Source organism: Scyliorhinus torazame, chromosome 24 (assembly GCF_047496885.1).
Source record: "Scyliorhinus torazame isolate Kashiwa2021f chromosome 24, sScyTor2.1, whole genome shotgun sequence".
Taxonomy (NCBI): domain Eukaryota; kingdom Metazoa; phylum Chordata; class Chondrichthyes; order Carcharhiniformes; family Scyliorhinidae; genus Scyliorhinus; species Scyliorhinus torazame.
The window spans coordinates 38,392,949-38,419,420 of NC_092730.1; the positions used below are offsets into that span (position 1 = coordinate 38,392,949).

The window sequence follows — 26,472 nt, forward strand, 5'->3', positions numbered from 1 at the left end:
GTGTAAAGCAGGGGAGTGTATAAGGCAGTGGAGTGCATAAAGCAGGGGAGTGCATAAAGCAGGGGGATGTATAAAGCAGGGGGGTGTATAAAGCAAGGGGGTGTATAAAGCAGGGGGGTGTATAAAGCAGGGGGGTGTATAAAGCAGGGGGGTGTATAAAGCAGGGGGGTGTATAAAGCAGGGGGGTGTATAAAGCAGGGGGGTGTATAAAGCAGGGGGGTGTATAAAGCAGGGGGGTGTATAAAGCATGGGATGTATAAAGCAGGGGGGTGTATAAAGCAGGGGGGTGTATAAAGCAGGGGGGTGTAAAAAGCAGGGGGGTGTATAAAGCAGGGGAGTGTATAAAGCAGGGGGGTGTATAAAGCAGGGGGGTGTATAAAGCAGGGGGGTGTATAAAGCAGGGCAGAGCATCAAGCAGGGGGATGTATCAAGCAGGGAAGTGTATAAAGCAGGGGGATGTATAAAGCAGGGGATTGTATAAAGCAGGGGATTGTATAAAGCAGGGGATTGTATAAAGCAGGGGGGTATAAAGCAGGGGGGTGTATAAAGAAGGTGGGTGTATAAAGCAGGGGGGTGTATAAAGCAGGTGGGTGTATGAAGCAGGAGGATGTATGAAGCAGGGGGATGTATGAAGCAGGGGGATGTATGAAGCAGGGGGATGTATGAAGCAGGCGGATGTATGAAGCAGGCGGATGTATAAAGCTGGGGGATGTATAAAGCTGGGGGATGTATAACGCAGGGGAGTGTATAAAGCACGGGAGTGTATAAAGCAGGGGATGTATCATGCAGGGAAGTGTATAAAGCAGGGCGGTTTATAAAGCAGGGGAGTGCATAAAGCAGAGGGATGTCTAAAACAGAGGAGTGTATAAAGCAGGGGGGTGTATAAAGCAGGGGAGTGCATTAAGCAGGGGGATGTACAAAGCAGGGCAGAGTATAAAGCAGGGGGGTATAAAGCAGGGGAGTGTGTAAAGCAGGGGAGTGTATAAGGCAGTGGAGTGCATAAAGCAGGGGAGTGCATAATGCAGGGGGTGCATAAAGCAGGGGGGTGTATAAAGCAGGGGGGTGTATAAAGCAGGGGGTGTATAAAGCAGGGGGTGTATAAAGCAGGGGGGTGTATAAAGCAGGGGGGTGTATAAAGCAGGGGGGTGTATAAAGCAGGGGGGTGTATCAAGCAGGGGGGTGTATCAAGCAGGGAGGTGTATCAAGCAGGGGGATGTATCAAGCAGGGAAGTGTATAAAGCAGGGGGATGTATAAAGCAGGGGGGTGTATAAAGCAGGGGGTGTATAAAGCAGGGGAGTGTATAAAGCAGGGGAGTGTATAAAGCAGGGGAGTGTATAAAGCAGGGGGATGTATAAAGCAGGGGGATGTATCAAGCAGGGGAGTGTATAAAGCAGAGGAGTGTATAAAGCAGGGGATGTACAAAGCAGGGGATGTACAAAGCAGGGGATGTACAAAGCAGGGGATGTACAAAGCAGGGGAGTGGTTAAAGCAGGGGGGTGTATAAAGCAGGGGGGTGTATCAAGCAGAGGAGTGTATAAAGCAGGGGATGTACAAAGCAGGGGATGTGCAAAGCAGGGGGGTGTACAAAGCAGGGGTGTGTACAAAGCAGGGGGGTGTACAAAGCAGGGGGGTGTACGAAGCAGGGGGGTGTACAAAGCAGGGGGGTGTACAAAGCAGGGGGGTGTACAAAGCAGGGGGGTGTACAAAGCAGGGGGGTGTACAAAGCAGGGGGGTGTATAAAGCAGGGGGGCGTATAAAGCAGGGGGACGTATAAAGAAGGGGGACGTATAAAGCAGGGGGGGGATAAAGCAGGGGGATGTATCAAGCAGGGGGATGTATGAAGCAGGGGGGTGTATGAAGCAGGGGGATGTATGAAGCAGGGGGGTGTATGAAGCAGGGGGGTGTATGAAGCAGGGGGGTGTATGAAGCAGGGGGGTGTATGAAGCAGGGGAGTGTATAAAGCAGGGGAGTGTATAAAGCAGGGGAGTGTATAAAGCAGGGGAGTGTATAAAGCAGGGGAGTGTATAAAGCAGGGGAGTGTATAAAGCAGGGGAGTGTATAAAGCAGGGGAGTGTATAAAGCAGGGGAGTGTATAAAGCAGGGGAGTGTATAAAGCAGGGGAGTGTATAAAGCAGGGGAGTGTATAAAGCAGGGGAGTGTATAAAGCGGTGGAGTGTATAAAGCGGTGGAGTGTATAAAGCAGGGGAGTGTATAAAGCAGGGGAGTGTATAAAGCAGGGGAGTGTATAAAGCAGGGGAGTGTATAAAGCAGGGGAGTGTATAAAGCAGGGGAGTGTATAAAGCAGGGGAGTGTATAAAGCAGGGGGGTGTATAAAGCAGGGGGGTGTATAAAGCAGGGGTGTGTATAAAGCAGGGGTGTGTATAAAGCAGGGGGATGTACAAAGCAGGGAAGTGTGTAAAGCAGGGAAGTGTGGAAAGCAGGGAAGTGTATAAGGCAGGGGAGTGCATAAAGCAGTGGAGTGCATAAAGCAGAGGGATGTCTAAAACAGAGGAGTGTATAAAGCAGGGGGGTGTATAAAGCAGGGGAGTGCATAAAGCAGGGGGATGTACAAAGCAGGGGGATTTACAAAGCAGGGCAGAGTGTAAAGCAGGGGGGTGTATAAAGCAGGGGGTGTATAAAGCAGGGCAGAGTATCAAGCAGGGGGATGTATCAAGCAGGGAAGTGTATAAAGCAGGGGGATGTATAAAGCAGGGGATTGTATAAAGCAGGGGATTGTATAAAGCAGGGGGGGTATAAAGCAGGGGGGTGTATAAAGAAGGTGGGTGTATAAAGAAGGTAGTGTATAAAGCAGGGGGGTGTATAAAGCAGGGGGGTGTATAAAGCAGGTGGGTGTATAAAGTAGGGGGATGTATGAAGCAGGGGAATGTATGAAGCAGGGGGATGTATGAAGCAGGGGGATGTATGAAGCAGGCGGATGTATGAAGCAGGCGGATGTATGAAGCAGGCGGATGTATGAAGCAGGCGGATGTATAAAGCAGGCGGATGTATAAAGCAGGCGGATGTATAAAGCTGGGGGATGTATAACGCAGGGGAGTGTATAAAGCAGGGGAGTGTATAAAGCAGGGGGATGTATAAAGCAGGGGAGTGTATCAAGCAGGGAAGTGTATCAAGCAGGGGGATGTATAAAGCAGGGTGGTGTATAAAGCAGTGGAGTGTATAAAGCAGTGGGGTGTATAAAGCAGGGGAGTGCAGAAAGCAGGGGGATGTACAAAGCTGGGCAGAGTATAAAGCAGGGAAGTGTGTAAAGCAGGGAACTGTGTAAAGCAGGGGAGTGTATAAGGCAGTGGAGTGCAAAAAGCAGGGGAGTGCATATTGCAGGGGGATGTATAAAACAGGGGTGTGTTCGTCGGAGGAGGAGCAGTCTCTGTCAGGGAGAGAACCTGAGAACGTCTGAGACTCTCAGAAGGTAAGTGATTTTTACTTTTATACCTTTTTCAAATTGTGTGTGTCGGGAGGAAACTGCAGTGACATCACAGAAAAGCTGTGACCTGAGTGGCTGGTTGGGAATCTACACTAAATTAAAAAAATTAAGCATTGGTAACTAATTAAACATAATTACTTAAGTACAATTTAGAGGGATATCTAAGCCAGAGATCGGAGAGTACTATATTTAGCTTTCGCATTTCTATTAGAAATCTAGTGCTAGGAAAAAGTAACTTTGAAATTTTAAAAAATATATTAAAAAAGAAATAAAAATTTAAATTTTAATTTTAATTAATTGACGCAATGTCAGTTAGAGGGGTGCAGTGCTCTGACTGTGAGATGTGGCAGGTCCGGGAGGCTTCCAGCGTCCCGGATGGCTTCATCTGCAGAAAGTGCACCCAACTGGAGCTCCTCACAGACCGCATGGTTCGGTTGGAGCAGCAATTGGATGCACTTAGGAGCATGCAGGTGGCGGAAAGCGTCATAGATCGCAGTTATGTAAATGTGGTCACACCCAAGGTGCAGGCAGAGAAATGGGTGACCACCAGAAAGGGCAGGCAGTCAGTGCAGGAATCCCCTGTGGTTGTCCCCCTCTCGAACAGGTATACCCCTTTGGATACTGTCGGGGGGGGATAGCCTCTCAGGGGAAAACAGCAGCAGCCAGAGCAGTGGCACCACGGCTGGCTCTGATGTTCAGAAGGGAGGGTCAAAGCGCAGAAGAGTAATAGTAATAGGGGACTCTATAGTCAGGGGCACAGATAGGCGCTTCTGTGGACGTGAAAGAGACTCCAGGATGGTATGTTGCCTCCCTGGTGCCAGGGTCCAGGATGTCTCCGAATGGGTAGAGGGCATCCTGAAGGGGGAGGGCAAACAGGCAGAGGTCGTTGTACATATTGGTACTAACGATATAGGCAGGAAGGGGTATGAGGTCCTGCAGCAGGAGTTCAGGGAGCTAGGCAGAAAGTTAAAAGACAGGACCTCGAGGGTTGTAATCTCGGGATTACTCCCTGTGCCACGTGCCAGTGAGGCTAGAAATAGGAAGATAGAGCAGCTAAACACGTGGCTAAACAGCTGGTGTAGGAGGGAAGGTTTCCGTTATCTCGACCACTGGGAGCTCTTCCGGGGCAGGTGTGACCTGTATAAGAAGGACGGGCTGCATCTAAACCGGAGAGGCATAAATATCCTGGCCGCGACGTTTGCTAGTGTCACACGGGAGGGTTTAAACTAGTATGGCAGGGGGGTGGGCACGGGAGCAATAGGTCAGAAGGTGAGAGCATTGAGGGAGAACTAGGGAATAGGGACAGTGTGGCTCTGAGGCAGAGCAGACAGGGAGAATTTCCTGAACACAGCGGGTCTGGTGGCCTGAAGTGCATATGTTTTAATGCAAGAAGTATTACGGGTAAGGCAGATGAACTTAGAGCTTGGATTAGTACTTGGAACTATGATGTTGTTGCCATTACAGAGACCTGGTTGAGGGAAGGGCAAGATTGGCAGCTAAACGTTCCAGGATTTAGATGTTTCAGGCGGGATAGAGGGGGATGTAAAAGGGGAGGCGGAGTTGCGCTACTGGTTCGGGAGAATATCACAGCTGTACTGCAGGAGGACACCTCAGAGGGCAGTGAGGCTATATGGGTAGAGCTCAGGAATAAGAAGGGTGCAGTCACAATGTTGGGGGTTTACTACAGGCCTCCCAACAGCCAGCGGGAGATAGAGGAGCAGATAGGTAGACAGATTTTGGAAAAGAGTAAAAACAACAGGGTTGTGGTGATGGGAGACTTCAACTTCCCCAATATTGACTGGGACTCACTTAGTGCCAGGGGCTTAGACGGGGCGGAGTTTGTAAGGAGCATCCAGGAGGGCTTCTTAAAACAATATGTACAGTCCAACTAGGGAAGGGGCGGTACTGGACCTGGTATTGGGGAATGAGCCCGGCCAGGTGGTAGATGTTTCAGTAGGGGAGCATTTCGGTAACAGTGACCACAATTCAGTAAGTTTTAAAGTACTGGTGGACAAGGATAAGAGTGGTCCTAGGATGAATGTGCTAAATTGGGGGAAGGCTAATTATAACAATATTAGGCGGGAACTGTTTGCACTGAGTGCTGAGGTTTGCACTGAGTGCTGAATTTGGTGCTTTTTGAGTGCTATAGTAAGAGTTTGGTGACCGAGGGAGTGCTGAATTTGGTGCTTTTTGAGTGCTATAGTAAGAGTTTGGTGACCGAGGGAGTGCGGTGAGGAGGGAGTAAGGTGCTCCTTTCATTTTGTTTCCGACATTTCCGCAAAGATTGCGAAGAGAGCCAGGAGTTTACAGAAAGTGTAGCTGACTGGGAGCAGAGTCGGAGGGCGGAGATCTAGTTAGTCCACAGGGCAGCTATATTCTGTCAGGTAAGAAGGGATGGAGGCTAGGCCAGTTGCATGCTCCTCCTGTAGGATGTGGGTGGTGAGGGATACCACCGGTGTACCCGCTGACTATACCTGCGGGAAGTGCACCCAACTTCAGCTCCTCAAAGACCGTGTTAGGGAACTAGAGCTGAAGCTGGATGAACTTCGGATCATCCGGGAGGCAGGGGGGGCGATTGAGAAGAGTTACAAGGAGGTAACCACACCCAAGGTACAGGACAAGAATAGCTGGGTTACAGTCAGGGGGAAAAAAACAAACAGGCAGACAGTGCAGGGATCCCTCGTGGCCGTTCCCCTTCAAAACAAGTATACCGTTTTGGATGCTGTTGGGGGGGATGACCTACCGGGGAAAGGCCCTAGCGGCCAGGTCTCTGGCACTGAGTCTGGCTCTGGGGCTCAGAAGGGAAGGGGGGAGAATAGAAAAGCAATAGTTGGAGGAGATTCAATGGTTAGGGGAATAGATAGGAGATTCTGTGGTCGCGAGCAAGACTCCCGGAAGGTATGTTGCCTCCCGGGTCCCAGGGCCAGGGATGTCTCGGATCGTGTCTTCAGGATCCTTAAGGGGAAGGGTGAGCAGCCAGAAGTCGTGGTGCACATTGGTACCAACGACATAGGTAGGAAAAGGGGTGTGGAGGTAATAAACAAGTTTCGGGAGTTAGGCTGGAAGTTAAAAGCCAGGACAGACAGAGTTGTCATCTCTGGTTTGTTGCCGGTGCCACGTGATAGCGAGGCTAGGAATAGGGAGAGAGTGCAGTTGAACACGTGGCTGCAGGAATGGTGTAGGAGGGAGGGCTTCAGGTATTTGGATAATTGGAGCGCATTCTGGGGAAGGTGGGACCTGTACAAGCAGGACGGGTTGCATCTGAACCAGAGGGGCACCAATATCCTGGGAGGGAGGTTTTCTAGTACTCTTCGGGAGGGTTTAAACTAATTTGGCAGGGGAATGGGAACCGGATTTGTAGTCCAGCAACTAAGGTAGCCGATATTCAGGACGCCAAAGCGTGTAATGAGGCAGTGGGGAAGGGAACACTGACAAAGGAGAGTACTTGCAGGCACGGAGATGGGTTGAAGTGTGTATACTTCAACGCAAGAAGCATCAGGAATAAGGTGGGTGAACTTAAGGCATGGATTGGTACTTGGGACTACGATGTGGTGGCCATCACGGAAACATGGATAGAAGAGGGGCAGAAATGGTTGTTGGAGGTCCCTGGTTATAGATGTTTCAATCAGATTAGGGAGGGTGGTAAAAGAGGTGGGGGGGGGGGTGGCATTATAATTAGAGATAGTATAACAGCTGCAGAAAGGCAGTTCGAGGAGTATCACCCTATTGAGGTAGTATGGGTTGAAGTCAGAAATAGGAAAGGAGCAGTCACCTTGTTAGGAGTTTTCTATAGGCCCCCCAATAGTAGCAGAGATGTGGAGGAACAGATTGGGAAACAGATTTTGGAAAGGTGCAGAAGTCATAGGGTAGTAGTCATGGGCGACTTTAACTTCCCAAATATTGAGTGGAAACTCTTTAGATCAAATAGTTTGGATGGGGTGGTGTTTGTGCAGTGTGTCCAGGAAGCTTTTCTAACACAGTATGTAGATTGTCCGACCAGAGGAGGGGCAATATTGGATTTAGTACTGGGTAATGAACCAGGGCAAGTGATAGATTTGTTAGTGGGGGAGCATTTTGGAGATAGTGACCACAATTCTGTGACTTTCACTTTAGTAATGGAGAGGGATAGGTACGTGCAACAGGGCAAGGTTTACAATTGGGGGAAGGGTAAATACAATGTTGTCAGACAAGAATTGAAGTGCATAAGTTGGGAACATAGGCTGTCAGGGAAGGACACAAGTGAAATGTGGAACTTGTTCAAGGAACAGGTGCTACTTGTCCTTGATATGTATGTCCCTGTCAGGCAGGGAAGAGATGGTCGAGTGAGGGAACCATGGTTGACAAGAGAGGTTGAATGTCTTGTTAAGAGGAAAAAGGAGACTTATGTAAGGCTGAGGAAACAAGGGGAGGGCGTTGGAGGGATACAAGATAGCCAGGAGGGAACTGAAGAAAGGGATTAGGAGAGCTAAGAGAGGGCATGAACAATCTTTGGCATGTAGGATCAAGGAAAACCCCAAGGCCTTTTACACATATGTGAGAAATATGAGAATGACTAGAGCGAGGGTAGGTCCGATAAGGACAGTAAAGGGAGATTGTGTATTGAGTCTGAAGAGATAGGAGAGGTCTTGAACGAGTACTTTTCTTCTGAATTTACAAATGAGAGGGGCCATATTGTTGGAGGGGACAGTGTGAAACAGACTGGTAAGCTCAAGGAAATACTTGTTAGGAAGGAAGATGTGTTGGGCATTTGAAAACTTGAGGATAGACAAGTCCCCCGGGCCTGACGGGATATATCCAAGGATTCTATGGGAAGCAAGAGATGAAATTGCAGAGCCGTTGGCAATGATTTTTTCGTCCTCACTGTCAACAGGGGTGGTACCAGGGGATTGGAGAGTGGTGAATGTCGTGCACCTGTTCAAAAAAGGGACTAGGGATAACCCTGGGAATTACAGGCCAGTTAGTCTTACTTCGGTGGTAGGCAAAGTAATGGAAAGGGTACTGAAGGATAGAATTTCTGAGCATCTGGAAAGACAATGCTTGATTCGGGATAGTCAGCACGGATTTGTGAGGGGTAGGTCTTGCCTTACAAGTCTTATTGAATTCTTTGAGGAGGTGACCAAGCATGTGGATGAAGGTAAAGCAGTGAATGTAGTGTACATGGATTTTAGTAAGGCATTTGATAAGGTTCCCCATGGTAGGCTTATGCAGAAAGTAAGGAGGCATGGGATAGTGGGAAATTTGGCCAGTTGGATAACGAACTGGCTAACCGATAGAAGTCAGAGAGTGGTGGTGGATGGTAAATATTTAGCCTGGATCCCAGTTACCAGTGGCGTACCGCAGGGATCAGTTCTGGGTCCTCTGCTGTTTGGGATTTTCATTAATGACTTGGATGAGGGAGTTGAAGGGTGGGTCAGTAAATTTGCAGACGATAGGAAGATTGGTGGAGTTGTGGATAGTGAGGTGGGCTGTTGTCGGCTGCAAAGAGACATAGATAGGATGCAGAGCTGGGCTGAGAAGTGGCAGATGGAGTTTAACCCTGAAAAGTGTGAGGTTGTCCATTTTGGAAGGACAAATGTGAATGTGGAATACAGGGTTAACGGTAGAGTTCTTGGCAATGTGGAGGAGCAGAGAGATCTTGGGGTCTATGTTCATACATCTTTGAAAGTTGCCACTCAAGTGGATAGAGATGTGAAGAAGGCCTATGGTGTGCTCGCGTTCATTAACAGAGGGATTGAATTTAAGAGCCGTGAGGTGATGATGCAGCTGTACAAAACTTTGGTAAGGCCACATTTGGAGTACTGTGTACAGTTCTGGTCGCCTCATTTTAGGAAGGATGTGGAAGCTTTGGAAAAGGTGCAAAGAAGATTTACCAGGATGTTGCCTGGAATGGAGAGTAGGTCTTACGAGGAAATGTTGAGGGTGCTAGGTCTTTTCTCATTAGAACGGAGAAGGATGAGGGGCGACTTGATAGAGGTTTATAAGATGATCAGGGGAATAGACAGAGTAGACAGTCAGAGACTTTTTCCTCGGGTGGAACAAACCATTACAAGGGGACATAAATTTAAGGTGAAAGGTGGAAGATATAGGAGGGATATCAGAGGTAGGTTCTTTACCCAGAGAGTAGTGGGGGCATGGAATGCACTGCCTGTGGAAGTAGTTGAGTCGGAAACATTAGGGACCTTCAAGCAGCTATTGGATAGGTACATGGATTACGGTAAAATGATATAGTGTAGATTTATTTGTTCTTAAGGGCAGCACGGTAGCATTGTGGATAGCACAATGCTTCACAGCTCCAGGGTCCCAGGTTCAATTCCGGCTTGGGTCACTGTCTGTGCGGAGTCTGCACGTCCTCCCCGTGTTTGCGTGGGTTTCCTCCGGGTGCTCCGGTTTCCTCCCACAGTCCAAAGATGTGCAGGTTAGGTGAATTGGCCAATGATAAATTGCCCTTAATGTCCAAAATTGCCCTTGGTGTTGGGTGGAGGTGTTGGGTTTGGGTAGGGTGCTCTTTCCAGGAGCCGGTGCAGACTCAAAGGGCCGAATGGCCTCCTTCTGCACTGTAAATTCAATAATAATCTATGATTAATCTAGGACAAAGGTTCTGCACAACATCGTGGGCCGAAGGGCCTGTTCTGTGCTGTATTTTCTATGTTCTATGTTCTATGAAGAACATAGATTGGGGGCGGATGTTTGAGGGCAAATCAACATCTGACATGTGGGAGGCTTTCAAGTGGCAGTTGAAAGGAATTCAGGACCGGCATGTTCCTGTGAGGAAGAAGGATAAATACGGCAATTTTCGGGAACCTTGGATGATGAGAGATATTGTAGGCCTCGTCAAAAAGAAAAAGGAGGCATTTGTCAGGGCTAAAAGGCTGGGAACAGACGAAGCCTGCGTAGAATATAAGGAAAGTAGGAAGGAACTTAAGCAAGGAGTCAGGAGGGCTAGAAGGGGTCACGAAAATTCATTGGCAAATAGGGTTAAGGAAAATCCCAAGGCTTTTTACACGTACATAAAAAGCAAGTGGGTAGCCAGGGAAAGGGTTGGCCCACTGAAAGATAGGCAAGGGAATCTATGTGTGGAGCCAGAGGAAATGGGTGAGGTACTAAATGAAGACTTTGCATCAGTATTCACCAAAGAGAAGAAATTGGTAGATGTTGAGTCTGGAGAAGGGTGTGTAGATAGCCTGGGTCACATTGAGATCCAAAAAGACGAGGTGTTGGGTGTCTTAAAAAATATTAAGGTAGATAAGTCCCCAGGGCCTGATGGGATCTACCCCAGAATACTGAAGGAGGCTGGAGAGGAAATTGCTGAGGCCTTGACAGAAATCTTTGGATCCTCGCTGTCTTCAGGGGATGTCCCGGAGGACTGGAGAATAGCCAATGTTGTTCCTCTGTTTAAGAAGGGTAGCAAGGATAATCCCGGGAACTACAGGCCGGTGAGACTTACTTCAGTGGTAGGGAAATTACTGGAGAGAATTCTTCGAGACAGGATCTACTCCCATTTGGAAGCAAATGGACGTATTAGTGAGAGGCAGCACGGTTTTGTGAAGGGAAGGTCGTGTCTCACTAACTTGATAGAGTTTTTCGAGGAGGTCACTAAGATGATTGATTCAGGTAGGGTAGTGGATGTTGTCTATATGGACTTCAGTAAGGCCTTTGACAAGGTCCCTCATGGTAGACTAGTACAAAAGGTGAAGTCACACGGGATCAGGGGTGAGCTGGCAAGGTGGATACAGAACTGGCTCGGCCATAGAAGGCAGAGAGTAGCAATGGAAGGATGCATTTCTAATTGGAGGGCTGTGACCAGTGGTGTTCCACAGGGATCAGTGCTGGGACCTTTGCTCTTTGTAGTATATATAAATGATTTGGAGGAAAATGTAACTGGTCTGATTAGTAAGTTTTCAGACGACACAAAGGTTGGTGGAATTGCAGATAGCGATGAGGACTGTCGGAGGATACAGCAGGATTTAGATTGTTTGGAGACTTGGGCGGAGAGATGGCAGATGGAGTTTAATCCGGACAAATGTGAGGTAATGCATTTTGGAAGGTCTAATGCAGTAGGGAATATACAGTGAATTGTAGAACCCTCAAGAGTATTGAAAGTCAAAGAGATCTAGGAGTACAGGTCCACAGGTCATTGAAAGGGGCAACAAAGGTGGAGAAGGTAGTCAAGAAGGCATACGGCATGCTTGCCTTCATTGGCCGGGGCATTGAGTATAAGAATTGGCAAGTCATGTTGCAGCTGTATAGAACCTTAGTTAGGCCACACTTGGAGTATAGTGTTCAATTCTGGTCGCCACACTACCAGAAGGATGTGGAGGCTTTAGAGAGGGTGCAGAAGAGATTTACCAGAATGTTGCCTGGTATGGAGGGCATTAGCTATGAGGAGCGGTTGAATAAACTCGGTTTGTTCTCACTGGAACAAAGGAGGTTGAGGGGAGACCTGATAGAGATATACAAAATTATGAGGGGCATAGACAGAGTGGATAGTCAGAGGCTTTTCCCCAGGTTAGAGGGGTCAATTACTAGGGGGCATGGGTATAAGGTGAGAGGGGCAAGGTTTAGAGTAGATGTACGAGGCAAGTTTTTTACGCAGAGGGTAGTGGGTGCCTGGAACTCGCTACCGGAGGAGGTGGTGGAAGCAGGGACGAGAGTGACATTTAAGGGGCATCTTGACAAATACATGAATAGGATGGGAATAGAGGGATACGGACCCAGGAAGTGTAGAAGATTCTGGTTTAGTCGGGCAGCATGGTTGGCACGGGCTTGGAGGGCCGAAGGGCCTGTTCCTGTGCTGTACATTTCTTTGTTCTTTGTTTGTTTGTATCAAGCAGGGGGGTGTATCAAGCAGGGGGGTGTATCAAGCAGGGGGGTGGGTGTCAAGCAGGGGGGGGGGTGTCAAGCAGGGGGGGGGGGGTGTCAAGCAGGGGGGGGTGTCAAGCAGGGGGGGGGTCAAGCGGGGGGGGGGTGTCAAGCGGGGGGGGGGTCAAGCAGGGGGGGGTGTCAAGCAGTGGGGTGGTGACAAGCAGGGGGGTGTGTCAAGCAGGGGGGGCGTCAAGCAGGGGGGTGCGTCAAGCAGGGGGGTGCTTCAAGCAGGGGGGTGCGTCAAGCAGGGGGGTGCGTCAAGCAGGGGGGTGCGTCAAGCAGGGGGGTGCGTCAAGCAGGGGGGTGCGTCAAGCAGGGGGGTGCGTCAAGCAGGGGGGTGCGTCAAGCAGGGGGGTGCGTCAAGCAGGGGGGTGCGTCAAGCAGGGGGGTGCGTCAAGCAGGGGGGTGCGTCAAGCAGGGGGGTGCGTCAAGCAGGGGGGTGCGTCAAGCAGGGGGGTGCGTCAAGCAGGGGGGTGCGTAAAGCAGGGGGGGTGCGTAAAGCAGGGGGGGTGCGTAAAGCCGGGGAGTGCGTAAAGCCGGGGAGTGCGTAAAGCCGGGGAGTGTGTATCCCAATGGAGTGTATAAACCAGGGGAGTGTATGGAACCAGGGGAGGATGCACAACAAGAGTGTGTGTAAAATGAGGAGAGTGTACAGCAGTTGAGTGCTCAAACCAGATGAGTGTGAAACCAGGACAGCATGTAAACCAGAGGAGTGTGTGAAACTAGCGTGGTGTAAACCAGGGGATTGTGTAAATCAGGGGATTGCTTCACAGTGCCAGGTTCCAAGGTTTGATTCCCGCTTGGGTCGCTGCCTGTGCAGAGTCTGCATGTTTTCCCTGTGTCTGTGTGGGTTTCCTCCGGATGCTACGGTTTCCTCCCACAAGTCCCGAAAGACATGCTTGTTATGTGAATTGGACATTCCCCCAATATTTTGTTTTCTGACTTGTCTCAGTAGAAACTTACGAATAATTCTGTATTTTTATATCAGCTGTACGATCTGACTTTTTACTTGCACCAAAGGTTCACAACTTGTGAGATTAAAGTGCTTCTGATACATTTTAATCCAACAAAGTTACAAAAAAATGCAAATGGATACTTACACATTGCTGAATCTGTACCTAATTAATTCTACACTGATTACTTTACGAAAAGCTATTATCACAACAAGTTGATCCAACGTTCCATGATATGGCGGGGGGGCGAATTGTGGAAAATTATCCCACCTGCCCTCTCGTGTATCACTGTTGGATTGGACATGTTTATCTGGGACTTGAGGTCAATGTGAGTCTGACTGCTTCTGTTCTCTGTGACGGTGGAGTTGATGTTGTGTTTGTGTCTCTGCAATGTTGGATTAATATTGTACTTACAGTCAGTTAGAAGGAGACGTGTACATTCACGTTGCTGCGGAATCATCATCTTGGAACTCATCTCTTCATCTGTTGAACTGGGCGGAAGATAACATATCTCTTGTAAATCAGGGCCAGATGAGGCCAATGATAGATCAATCTATTCTTTCAATTGATAATCATTAAAATAAAGAAAATACTCTCCAAATCCTAACCCAGAATCAGACAAATAAGCCAGGCCCAGAAAGAGCTCTCCCTTCCCCCCGCTCACTCCAAGTCCCGGAACAAGATAGTGCTCCGCTGTGCCTCTTGCAAACAGCCCCTGATTCCCCCTGAACTCCCCCCAAGTCAGTAATGATCTCTGAGCCTCTTTGCTCACACTCCCAGATGGATGTGCTGCTGCAATGAGAACGCTGTTCCTGGGCTGGAGGGGCTGCACATGCGCTCTCACCCTCAGTGACGACAGGCAGGGGGCGGGGTTACCCCGGGCATGCGCAGATCCCCGCAGCAATTCCGCATTGAGAACCAATGGGAATATTCCCCATTTCACTGTCATCACATATAGAGCAAAACCTCCTATAGAGCCCGTGTTGGGGGCAGTGTGTGTGGGTTTTTTTTTTCGGGTTTAACAACTGTCATAATATTTTTGTGGTTTGTTTTTTTTCCCTTGTGTTTTTTTTCCCTTGAGTGATGACCTGCTGCATTTATCTCCACGCAGGATTAAAACCCTGCATCCACCGACTATTCTGGAGTGATGCACGGCGTGACAACGAAAGTAAAAGAACAAAAATTAACTGAGGGACAAAAGCAAACCGGGGGGTGCTCCAAAAAGAAAGCAACTGGAGCAGAGCCCAAAAAGAAATCAGAAAGGAAACGGAAACGGAACAAAACCCGTTAAATTAAAGTGTGAAAATCAGGGTTGATGAGGCAGTCCAACCCCGACGGCGGCCACCGAGCACGGAAGGCCTCAAGTGTGCTCGTGGTCACCACAAGCTCTCACTCCAGGGACACCCGGCCACGAACGAGGCTGCGGAGGAGGGGCAGACCGTCAGGCCGGACGACCCCCTCGGTCGCCCGCTGCCTGGACCTATTAATGGCAAGTGTGGCCAGGAACAGGAGCAGGTTCACAAGGGGGTCCTCTGCCTTCCCCGCTTCCCCACCTTCCCAGACCAGATGTCCATCGATCAGGAGCGTGGGGCTTAAGTGCAAAGAAAACCTCAACAACAATATCGTCAAAAAACTAAAAAAGGAGTGCAGCCTAAGACAGACAACAAACACATGCTCCACAGACTCCACCAGGCCGCAAAAGTGGCAGGTCTCTGGGGAGGCCGTGTGGCGATTTAACCGATGGTTGCACGACACTGCCTTCTGCAGCACCCTCCACCCCAGGTCCCCAAGTCTTATAGGGAAGACGCCTCCGTAGAGGGAACTCCAGTTGGGACCTCCGCTGCCGGACTGCAGCAAGGCACGCCAAGCCGTGTCCGGATGGCGGGCGAGGGCAAGGAGGTGGAAGGTGTGCAGCAGCAGGCCGTACAGGAAACCCATCTGCGCGGTACGAAAAGGCACGGGGGGTGTCGACATGAAGCGACTGGGGTTGTGGGGTACCGGCGCCTGAAAGGGGTTCCGGGGCCTGGGACCAACGTGGCATTCCGTCCGAGCAGGGGTCCGCTCAGACGGGATGCCACCGCACAACTGCGCCGTCTCGAGTCCAAGGGGCCGAGCACGACCGTTTTGAGGCCTCGGATGGGCTTTGGCCGCGTGCTGGATGGATACAGCACCGTGCTCGGCGAGCTCGTAGGGCGTCATCCAGTCCACTCCTCTGCCACCCTGCACGTCCCAGATCCTGGTCACCCCGACATCCACAGCCCTCCGCTCCACCAGCCACCGGAATGGATATTGGCGGAGGTGCGGATTCCTGAGCAGCGGTTCCCTTATGCGAGCCACTACTCCTGACAGCGGAGAGCTGTGGCACGTGGGGACCCTGTTCCAGACTTTGAGACGGTCCTGGTACAAGACGGGCAGCGCCAACAAAGAATTCTGAAGACCTTGCTGGTCAACATCGTAGTTCAGGCCGTGCACCTGGCAGAAGAAATATGTCGCCAAGGCACACCATCGTGGAGGAGGCTCAATGTACAGGTATCGCTGCAGAGTCTGAAGGCGTAAAGTCGTGATCTGGATGCGAAGGCACACCAGCGCCTGACCGCCCTCCGTAAGCGGGAGACTCCAGACCTCCGCAGCGACCCAGTGCAATACATTTTCCCAGAAGAACCGAATCAGAGTTCTCTGGATGCCTGTGACAAAGTCAGGGGGAGGGGTCAAAGTGACCAGCCAGTACCACAACATGGAGGCTATCAGCTGGTTTATGATGAGAACTCGACCCCTGTAGGACATCACTCGGAGCAGTCCTGTCCAGCGACCCAGGCGAGCGGTGACCTTGGTCTCCAACTCCTGCCAGTTCGCCGGCCAGGCTTCCTTTGCTGGGCAAAGATAGACTCTCAAGTCGAGGATGTTGGTCCAAGTAGAGGATGTTGGTCCGGCTCCAACTGAAGGGCCTGAGCTCCTCTGGGAGGGGTCCATCTGCCACGGACCGACCAGGAGTCCGGAACATTTAGCCCGGTTGATCCCAGCAGAAGATGCGGCGGAGTACACAGCCTGGCACTCTCGCATCCTTCGCAGGTCACCGGGGTCAATGAACATGAGCAGCACATCATCAGCGTAAGCCAAAACGACCACCGCCATGCCCAGCTCACGCAGAACCAGCCCCGACAACCTCTTCCGCAGGAGGCGCAGGAAAGGCTCCACGCAGAGAGAATAAAGTTGGCCGGGCAAGGGGCAGCCCTGACGCACTCCTCTCCCAAAGCGAAGGGGCACCGTCAGGGACAGGTTAACCTTAATCAGACACTCCGAGGCAGCGTACAGTAATCGGATCCGGGCGACAAAGTGCGTCCTGAACCAGAAGGCTCGCAGAGGCCCGAGCAAATAATCGTGCCCCACCCTGTCGAACGCCCTCTCCTGGTCAAGAGACAGGTAGGCGCTCAACATCCCAGTCATCTGGGAATGATGGATGTCCCGGACCAGATGGATATTATGGTAAATGGTGCGGTCCGGGACGGTGTGGGACTGTCAGGGTGGATCATGGTAAATGGTGCGGTCCGTGACGGTGTGGGACTGTCAGGGTGGATCATGGTAAATGGTGCGGTCCGGGACTGTCAGGGTGGATCATGTGGTCCAGCACAGGGCCACGGCGCAAAGACATGACCGTGGCAATTATTTTGTAGTCCGTGCTGAGGAGGGAGACCGCTCGCCTGTGTTTGGGTCGGCGGAAATCCCCTTTCTTGGGCAGCAGGGCAACAACGGCCCTGCGCCACGAAAGGGGCATCTCCCCGGTCACGATACATTCCCCAGGACCCCCGCATAGTCGCTCCCCAGGACGTCCCAACATTCACTGAAGAACTCCGCGGTCAGCCCGTCCAGCCCTGGGGTCTTGCTGTCGAGGGCGCCGGTCTTGATGATTGACGGTTTGGTCGAGACCCCGACGCCCTCCGGGCCGACCTGCGGCAGGTCCTCCCACAGAACTCTGCAAGCGTCCTCGCTGCACGGATCCGGAGTATAGAGGTCAGGATAAAAGTCCCTGATTAGGGTCCTGACCCCCTCCGGATCCGAGACGAGGGACCGTCGTCGGCCGACTGGCCCTGCATCCTCTTTCCAGCGAGTAGAAGGGGGAGCCACGGTCCATGTCTGTCACAAACTGATCCGTGACCTCACATACGCGCCGTGGGACCCGACAAGTTGCAGGTCCCACAGCACGCCCGTCTTCTCCCTGTACAGCAGCCCCAGGGCTGGGTCCTCATCCGGCTGAGGGAGACGTGACTCCAGATGGAAGACTTCTTCAGCCAATTTGGCGATCATGTATTTCCGCCCCGGCATCGACCGCTTCGTGTACCCCTGACAGAAGGCGCGGACATGAGTCTTGCCCAAGTCCCACCAGAGCCTCAAGGAGGGGAAGCCACCCTGCTTCTTTCTCCAGCCGGCCCAGAAACGGCAAAGCGATTCCAGGAACCTCTTGTCCTCCAGCAGCAGGTTGTTAAAGTGCCAGTACGCGGACCGTGCCTGAGCGCGGAGCTGGCCGAGCCCCGCCCACACCAGGTGGTCATCCGAGCACAGCACCTGCTCCACAGAGGCCGTCTGAACACTGGGCAAGAACCTCCTAGAAATGTAAAGACGGTCGATTCTGGACGCTCCCAACAGAGGGCCCACAAATGTGTCCACCTGCGATTCAGGATGGAGAGTTCTCCAGGCGCCCACCAAGTCGAAGGACCTGACCAGGTCCCTTAACTTCACCACCGCCTGCGTGCTGCACTGGACTCTACCACGGTCCTTGTCCTGGAGGGTGCAATTGAAATCCCCTCCAAGGATGATGCACTCGCCCACAGGAATGGTGCCAAGAAGAGTGGACACTTTGTCAAAGAAAGTCGTTTGCTGCGGCCCGGCCAGGGAGCGTATACATTCACAAAGTGACGCACCACGTCCCCGTCGAGGACCGTTAAATGCAACAGACGGCCTGGCACTGGCTCCTTGACCCTCAAGATCTCTGGCTGAAAATGGGAAATCATCAAGATAGCCACCCCGCCCGAACGTGGGGCCAAGTGACCCATGAAGACTCCCCCTTGCCACTCCAGGGTTCACTTAGCTTTGTCCTCCGGAATGGCGTGGGTTTCTTGCAGAAAGCACACCCCATACTTTGCGTCCCGGAGGACAGAGAAGCACTGGAAACGGTGATGTGCCGTGGATGTTGAGACTGGCTATGGTTACCTCCAAGTCAGTTGTAGCGTGTGTCCTTCACCAATCACCCATAACTCTGCTCAGAGGGAGTAGAGGGTTGTTGCCCCCTCTACTCCCTTAGGAGTCCCCCGAGGAACAGAACAGCCTGTCGCTGCTCCCCATGGTCCGAGTCGATCCCACCCCCAGGATCACCCTCAGGCGGGTTCCTCGCAGGCTCCCCCCCCCCTCGATTCAGAGTCCGTGGCGACACCGACCCCGCCGTCGATGCCGGGCCCTCGGAAAGACCCCCTGGAACAGCTCCGGGATGGATCCTGGGCTCCTTCGCATCGTCTGCTTGGGCCTTGTGAGCGGGGAGCCTTCCTCGCCGTCGCCCGCCCACGACCCGAAGATATAGGGGCTCTGATGACTGCCGCAGGTCCCCAGCGATGAACAAAAGGTATTCGGGGAGTAAAACTGCACCGGGCAGAACAAGCATTTGGGGGGTCACGTCTCCGCCCGCCCCCAGGCCTCCCTGCTCGGGGGACGACGGCAGCTCGGTCACATCAGCGGCTGCTTTGGCCTTCTTTTTCATAGATTATCATAGATTATCATAGACTTTACAGTGCAGAAGGAGACCATTCGGCCCATCGAGTCTGCACCGGCTCTTTGAAAGAGCACCCTACCAAGCTCACACCTCCACCCTATCCCCATGACCCAGTAACCCCACCCAACACTAAGGGCAATTTTGGACACTAAGGGCAATTTAGCACGGCCAACCCACCTAACCTGCACATCTTTGGACTGTGGGAGGAAACCGGAGCACCCGGAGGAAACCCACGCACACACGGGGAGAACGTGCAGACTCCACACAGACAGTGACCCAAGCCGGGAATCGAACCTGGGACCCTGGAGCTGTGAAGCAATTGTGCTAACCACTATGCTACCGTGCTGCCCATCAGGGTGATGGAAATAAACACAGGAGATACCCAACCCCGCTCGCCTGGGGAGGGGGTAGCAAGATCCACCACCACCTCCAACCCAAGCCGCTGGCGTTGCGGTGGGCAAGCTGGTGTTGCTGCGGGGCCACTACTGCTGGAAGGCCCTCGGCAGCAACCCCCCCCACCCTCTGCAATGCCCCCCCCCCTCCGCATCGCCGAGCCCCTGGGACTATGGTGGGGCCGGAACAGCATCCAGCTCGGGACTGTACACAGGGTCCCCACCGCCCTCCGGAGCCCGTGTGTTGGTCTCTCCAGGCCCCTCATGTTGTTGTGAGGTGGCGGCGGCATCGCGAGGTGAGGCTGCGGCCTCTGTGTTGGTTGGGACGGGCACGGGGTCAGTACTCGTGATGGGGCCAAGGTGTGGGTGGGCCCCGTCCGACCATCGCGCCGTCTTCCGTTTGGCCTTTTTAGGCCGCCAACAGCCGAGGTGTTGTCAGGGGCCGGCTGCTGGGCAGACAGAGGTGGTAGAGGAGAGGGGGGCAGTGCCAGCCATGGCCGCCGTGGAGATGTTGTTGGCAGTGGCCGTTAGGGTGGGGCAGTTCCGGCGAATATGCCCCAGCCCACTTCAGGCATGGCACCGCATGCCATCCGCAGACCAGATCACTTTATGGTTCTTCCCTTGGTGGGGAGCCACAAATCCTCCCTCCATGACCTCCTCCCGGGTCAGGCAGACAAAACCCTGATGCCGGAAGGAGTATTCATGACAGAGGGAAGTGTCCCGCAGGCCGAGTGTCAGCGGCGCCACCCCGGACCCGACCTCCCGCAGGAAGTTGAGATGGGGAGGAGGAGCTCGGTGGGGAGGTAGAGCGGGACGTTTGAAGGAGCGACACATTCGGCGGTGGCCTCCAGTGGGTCCACCACCACGTGTGCCCCACCCACTGTGAGCCCCCTTTCCAGGACACGGTAGACCGCCTGCTCGGCCCGCAGGAAAAACACGGCCTGACCGGAAGATTTCCGGGGAGGGTGGAGGTGTGGGGCTAGGGTTCAGGTGTGAGCTTAGGTAGTTGGGGAGGGCTGGTTTAGCACAGTGGGCTAAGCAGCTGGCTTGTAATGCAGAACACGTCCAGCAGCGTGGGTTCAATTCCCGTGCCGGCCTCCCCGAACAGGGGCCGGAATGTGGCGACTGGGGCTTTTCACAGTAACTTCATTGAAGCCTACTTGTGACAATCTATTATTATTAATATGCTCTTTCCAAGGGCCGTTGCAGACTTGATGGGCCGAATGGCCACTGTAGACTCGATGAAATCTATGAACTCAGCTCCAGCTCCAGTTGAAAGCTTCTCCAGTCTCCACTTGAATTGTTGACAAACAGTTCGGAGCAGTTTGCAGCACTTTCTCTGTAATGAGCACCATGACATACTGACAAAGCTGGATTTTAAAATTCTTCTTCAGTAACTGCATGTTTACCAATAATAATTCTTATAATGTTTCATTGCTCAGGTCTCTTCTTGTAGTATGAGACCTGGTCTTGTCCTGATGTCTGAAACTGCCTTTTCCATGCTGCTTCAGTTATAAATGTTCTTATCTGTAACATATGTACTGCATCAATGACATTAGATCAGTTAGTCCTGGTAAATGAAGGAAAAGTGGATGAACTGAATCAGCAGAATTTTACAGAGCAGTACTTTGAAACCGTTTTTACCTGCGACCCATTTTAACCAACCGGCTATCCCTTGGGACCCATGCTGGCCAGCCTTTGGGACCCACAACAGCTGACCTCCGTGACCCACTATGTTCTCTTACCTTTAATCCAGTAGGTGAACTTGCTTGGTCCTTATGATCTCACTCCAATCAGGTTTAGAGGAGAGGGCAGTGCGTGTATCAGGTGCAGAGTTCAGCTGGTTCCTGTGTGCTGTCTTCATCCTTTTGAGGATGAAAAATCCAACCTTGAACATGTAGATCCTTGTGATGTGTAATAGCAAAAGAATGCTTGTTTTACTCCGTACTGGGTACTCCTCGGAGACGCTACGCTGGAACTCTGAAAACCTCATGGAGTTGTGCCGTATTTTTAATGTGCTGTCACAGGTAAGGTGCAGAAGCTCAGTTTGTACATTTGGAGTGAGCTATAAATCAGTAAATTGAGTCTGGGGTCTCGAACTCAAAGGGAGTTTTCACCAACTAATTCTCTCTCAAAATCTGAAACTTCTCCTCTGGAAAATAGCGATAAAAACTGTTGTTCAGCGCAGCCAGTCTATCGACAGTTCCCTTCCTAACCGTTTTCTTTGAGATGTCATTGCAGTGTGGGGAACATGTAGTAGGTTTGGCTTTCTACGCGCAGTTGCCTAACGTTCAATTACTTTTGGAAAGCATCAAATTCTTCACAGCGCCAAAAGCAATCATCCTCCTTCCCTGACAATTTGCGGTTCAGTGTGTTTAGAATTGAAAAGATGTCTGCAAGGTAAGACATAGAGAGCTTCCACGTTTCATCAGCAAACAAATCAGCCAGAGGGGATCCTGATTTGCATTGGCACAATTTATAAAGACATACCTTCAAATATCACCTTTATTCTGCTGTGTTCCTGTTTCCAGCTTCTTAATGGGTTGTTGAGCAGAGGCCGTGGAGCTCACCCCAGCTCTGCTTTGTGTTGCTGTGGACTCTCCTCAGCGACTCTCTCCCACAGATTTAGATGTGTGATCCGGGCCTGTTTGTGTCTCTGACCCTCTCTTCCTTATTACAAAACCGTCCATTTTCAATTCTTCACAGCTGCCAGCTACAAAATGGAGGATCTGCTCTCTGGCGCCGCTTCAACCTGCTGTTGCTTCAAAGAAGCTGCCCTTGGACAGCCCGGTGACGTCAGGAGGAGGCGGTCCGGCTTGCTGTGTACCGCGCCTGCGCACTGCCTGATCGGGCTGAGTGGGCACGCATGCGTGGTATAGCCGGCACCCGGGACAGTCCCTGGAGAGTGACGTGTTATTACCAGCAGAGAGAATGTGCTGCTGCCGGCAGAGGGAGGCCCAGAGTCAGAGCAATGTGTCAATTAGGGGAATCTGACTGGCCACAGAAGTTTGTGGATGGGCGGGGCAGTTGCTCTAATTGGGTACCTGAAACAACCAATCAGATGCTCGTCGATGTCTGAGCATTCTAAATTCACCAATGGTGACTTGGTCTCTCACCCATCCTTCATTAACATAGTTCACTGAGTTAGTCGAGAAAAGAACAGTTGTGTGGCAATTCTCAGTTATTGTGTGTCTGCAGTTTGCTCTGACCATGGCTGAGGACAAGAAAGCTCCAGCTCCCAAGAAGGGCGCTAAGAAAACCCAGAAGAAGGTACCAGTGAAGGGCAACAAGAAGAGGAGACGAGCCAGGAAGGAGAGTTACTCCATCTACATCTACAAAGTGATGAAGCAGGTTCACCCCGACACCGGCATCTCCTCCAAGGCCATGAGCATCATGAACTCGTTCGTCAACGATATTTTCGAGCGCATCGCGGGTGAGGCTTCCCGCCTGGCCCATTACAACAAGCGCAGCACCATCAGCTCCCGGGAGATCCAGACCGCCGTGCGCCTGCTGCTGCCCGGGGAACTGGCCAAGCACGCCGTGTCGGAAGGGACAAAGGCGGTGACCAAGTACACCAGCTCCAAGTAAAACTGTTCTCAAACTCATCAAACCCAACGGCTCTTTTAAGAGCCACCCGCAACTTCTGGAAAGCAGCCAAACCATCATATTTTCAATTATCAGTTTAAGAATAGCCAAATCCGTTCAAATAGCGTTTCACTGGAACATAACACCCTTCGTGCCTTGATAATAAAGTCCCATCATTTCGTGACTGCTCGGTGACGCTGTGTGTCTTTGGTTTCTGACTTGGTCATATTCGGTCCCTGTCGCTAGATTTGGAGAGAATAGAACTCCAAAACCTCCCTTTCAATTTGTGTTCAGGTTCCGAAAATCCTCCCTTTCCATTTATGTTCAGGTTTACTCAATAATCGATCAGTTTATTTGGAGCACACCAGTGGTGTGGGAAAACTCCATTTCAATACTGACACGAGCTCCAAATTGCTCGCTCCACTTTTAACACTGAGGAAGCAGTATACAATATGGAAACAAATTATAAAATTTTCACTTGGCCGTATATTTGACATTCTGTCGGCGACTGAGAGCGTTTTAAACAGCAGCCAGATTAAACCCGACTGGACTGCAAATTGTAAAAATATTTGAAGACAGTTTCGGATCTAAATCCACGTTCTGCAGATTCAAAACGTTTACAAAGATGCCCCCGGACATGCTGAGTTTATCCAGCACGTTCTCCTTAATTCACATTTGCAGCAACGCATTATTTTGCTTTAATTTATTTTGGGTTTGTCAGTTACAGAGAAAGCACGAAATCAGAAACTGACAGATTAAGAGAAACTGTGGTCTAGGGATAGAGAGAGAATCCAACATTCTTACACTCAAAATTCATCGATGTATTCACATTTTTCTCTTTTTTAAATCTTTTCGCGCTCTTTTAAGCTTTGAAATCAATCTTCGGTTGGAATCTGGACATTTGGCGCCCACACTTTCCGACCTCAGTACCCTGGATCCCGCTGATTGGTGCTTCAAACAGATATCTGATTGGTCAGTTTGTGCCAGGCTGCACAATGTTGTTCAGATAACCAATCAGCAATGTGTGCACCGCCATTCCTCCTGAAGCTATAAGAGAAGTGAATGTGGGCGGGTTTCCTCATTCTGTGGGAAAGTGTTTGTGAGATTGGGACAATGTCTGGAAGAGGAAAGACCGGCGGTAAAGCTCGGGCCAAGGCCAAGTCTCGCTCCTCCCGGGCTGGACTGCAGTTCCCGGTGGGCCGTGTTCACAGGCACCTGAGAAAGGGCAACTATGCCCAGCGTGTGGGGGCCGGAGCCCCGGTCTATCTGGCTGCTGTGCTCGAGTATCTGACCGCTGAAATTCTCGAGCTGGCCGGCAACGCGGCCCGGGACAACAAGAAGACCCGCATCATCCCCAGGCACCTGCAGCTGGCCGTCCGCAACGACGAGGAGCTCAACAAGCTGCTGGGAGGGGTGACCATCGCTCAGGGCGGGGTGCTGCCTAATATCCAGGCCGTGCTGCTGCCCAAGAAAAGCAGCGCTGGCGCCGGCAAGAAGTGAAGCGACCATTCTTTAATCTAATAACCCAAAGGCTCTTTTCAGAGCCACTCACTTGATCTGAAAAAGAGCGAATTATTTTTTGACACGAGATTCTGCTCTGCTACTTAATATGAAAATATTTAACGCTTTATGGTATCAACCCGTAGCGCGTTCCAATAATATTGAAATAAGCGATCTGATCTATCCTGTAGAGTTTCTGCAATGGCTATCTAAGTGGGTTACTATGTGACTCGTTTCTTACTCAGGACCGGGAATAATCTAATCCGGGCTGGTTTAACACAGGGCTAAAGAGCTGGTTTTTAAAGCAGACGAAAGGCCAGTAGGACGGTTCAATTCCCCGCACATGCGGCGGAATGTGGTCTTGTCACAGTAACTTTATTTGAAGCCTACTAGTGACAATAAGCGATGTTCGTTTCATAAATTCATTCCATGCTATTAATTCTGGTATGTGATTTCAATAAAGCTTCCTAAACCGATGCTTATATTCGAAATCACGTCAAATTAGTATTGGGCGGTGAAGCTCTTTTCCTGACAGACTTGGTGGCTCTTAAAAGAGCCTTTGTTGCTGTTGGTGATGAAGCCGGGCTTTAGGCGCGTTCCCCGCGGATGCGGCGGGCCAGCTGGATGTCTTTGGGCATGATGGTGACTCGCTTGGCGTGGATGGCGCACAGGTTGGTGTCCTCAAAGAGCCCCACCAGGTAAGCCTCGCTGGCCTCCTGCAGGGCCATGACGGCGGAGCTCTGGAAGCGCAGGTCTGTCTTGAAGTCCTGAGCGATCTCTCGCACCAGGCGCTGGAAGGGCAGTTTGCGGATCAGCAGCTCGGTGGATTTCTGGTAGCGGCGGATCTCCCTCAGAGCCACAGTGCCGGGTCTGTAGCGATGGGGCTTCTTCACTCCGCCCGTGGCTGGAGCGCTCTTGCGGGCCGCTTTGGTAGCCAGCTGTTTGCGAGGAGCTTTGCCTCCGGTCGATTTGCGCGCTGTCTGCTTGGTCCTGGCCATGATGTGAAACTGGGGGAAACGCACACGCTGAGAATGCTGGCGCCGCTCTCTCGCTGCCTATTTAAGACATTATAGTGACCGCCCACTGCTCCTCATTGGATGCAGCCCGATCCCGTGGACAAGTTTGAAAAGAGCGATGAGCGGCAAGGATATCAGCGCCCTGGTTGGTGGACCTGCAACTGACACCCCATCAATTTCAAAAAGCCCGCCAATTTCACAGGGACAAGGAACGGATATTTGACAAAACCGAAAAAATCAAAACTCAATCTCAAGTTGTAAATGTGAAAAACTTCTCAATGATTCCTGGTCCCATTTTTGTCTCAGATTCGACCCAATGCCTGAGCACCCGGATTAAATTCAGATTCACTCCCTGATTGTTCTACAACAGACTGGGATAAAGCTCCTATTGAGGGGCGGAATTCTGTCTCATTTTTATCTGATCAGCGATATCGGTTCTTTCAATGCAAGGAGCGATAGGTATTAAAGGGAAAATTGGCTGATTCGTTCAGCGACTGTTCTGGGGGAGATGGATGGAGGAGGCGGTGTTTACAGATCAGTTATGTAATCAGTGTCTCTGATCAATGTCAGTGTTCATTGTGCGCGGTTACAGGTTTGACCTCGGAGAAAGGTTTTGTGTTTCAGACTGTATAATTATGTCGCCGAATTATAGAATTTATACTGCAGGAGATCATTCGGCCCATCGAATCTGCACCGGCTCTTCAAGAGTGAAAACAGAAATCAATGCTCGGAAAGGATTTCCTGCTCTAACGCCACCCGTTTTAACAGGAAATCGAGGTTTCCAAACTATGAGTCGCTAAACCAGCTCGATGAGTTATGCTGCTACCATTCTAAGGTCAGTGGTCTCATTGTGAGGATTTGAGCGGTTCTTAAAAGAGCCTTTGGATTTTGTTATATTGTCAAATTGACTTTCTCAGCCGCCGAATCCATAGAGAGTGCGGCCCTGGCGTTTAAGAGCGTAAA

At 51.2% G+C, this 26,472-nt stretch overlaps 1 protein-coding gene across 4 annotated transcripts in view; it reads right to left on the reverse strand.

Moving 5' to 3' along the window:
• LOC140400016 (histone H2B-like) overlaps positions 1-22,191 on the reverse strand; it is a 79,146-nt gene extending 56,955 nt beyond the window's left edge. For 3 of the 4 annotated variants that reach the window (XR_011937971.1, XR_011937970.1, XM_072489508.1), the window contains exons 1-2: positions 21,154-22,191; positions 13,673-13,749 (exon numbers count right to left, since the gene is read on the reverse strand). The gene's annotated coding sequence lies outside the window, so the exon portion shown is untranslated. The remainder of the gene's footprint in view (positions 1-13,672; positions 13,750-21,153) is intronic. The other variant, XM_072489509.1, reaches the window with a different exon arrangement.
• Between the last annotated feature and the right edge of the window lie 4,281 nt (positions 22,192-26,472).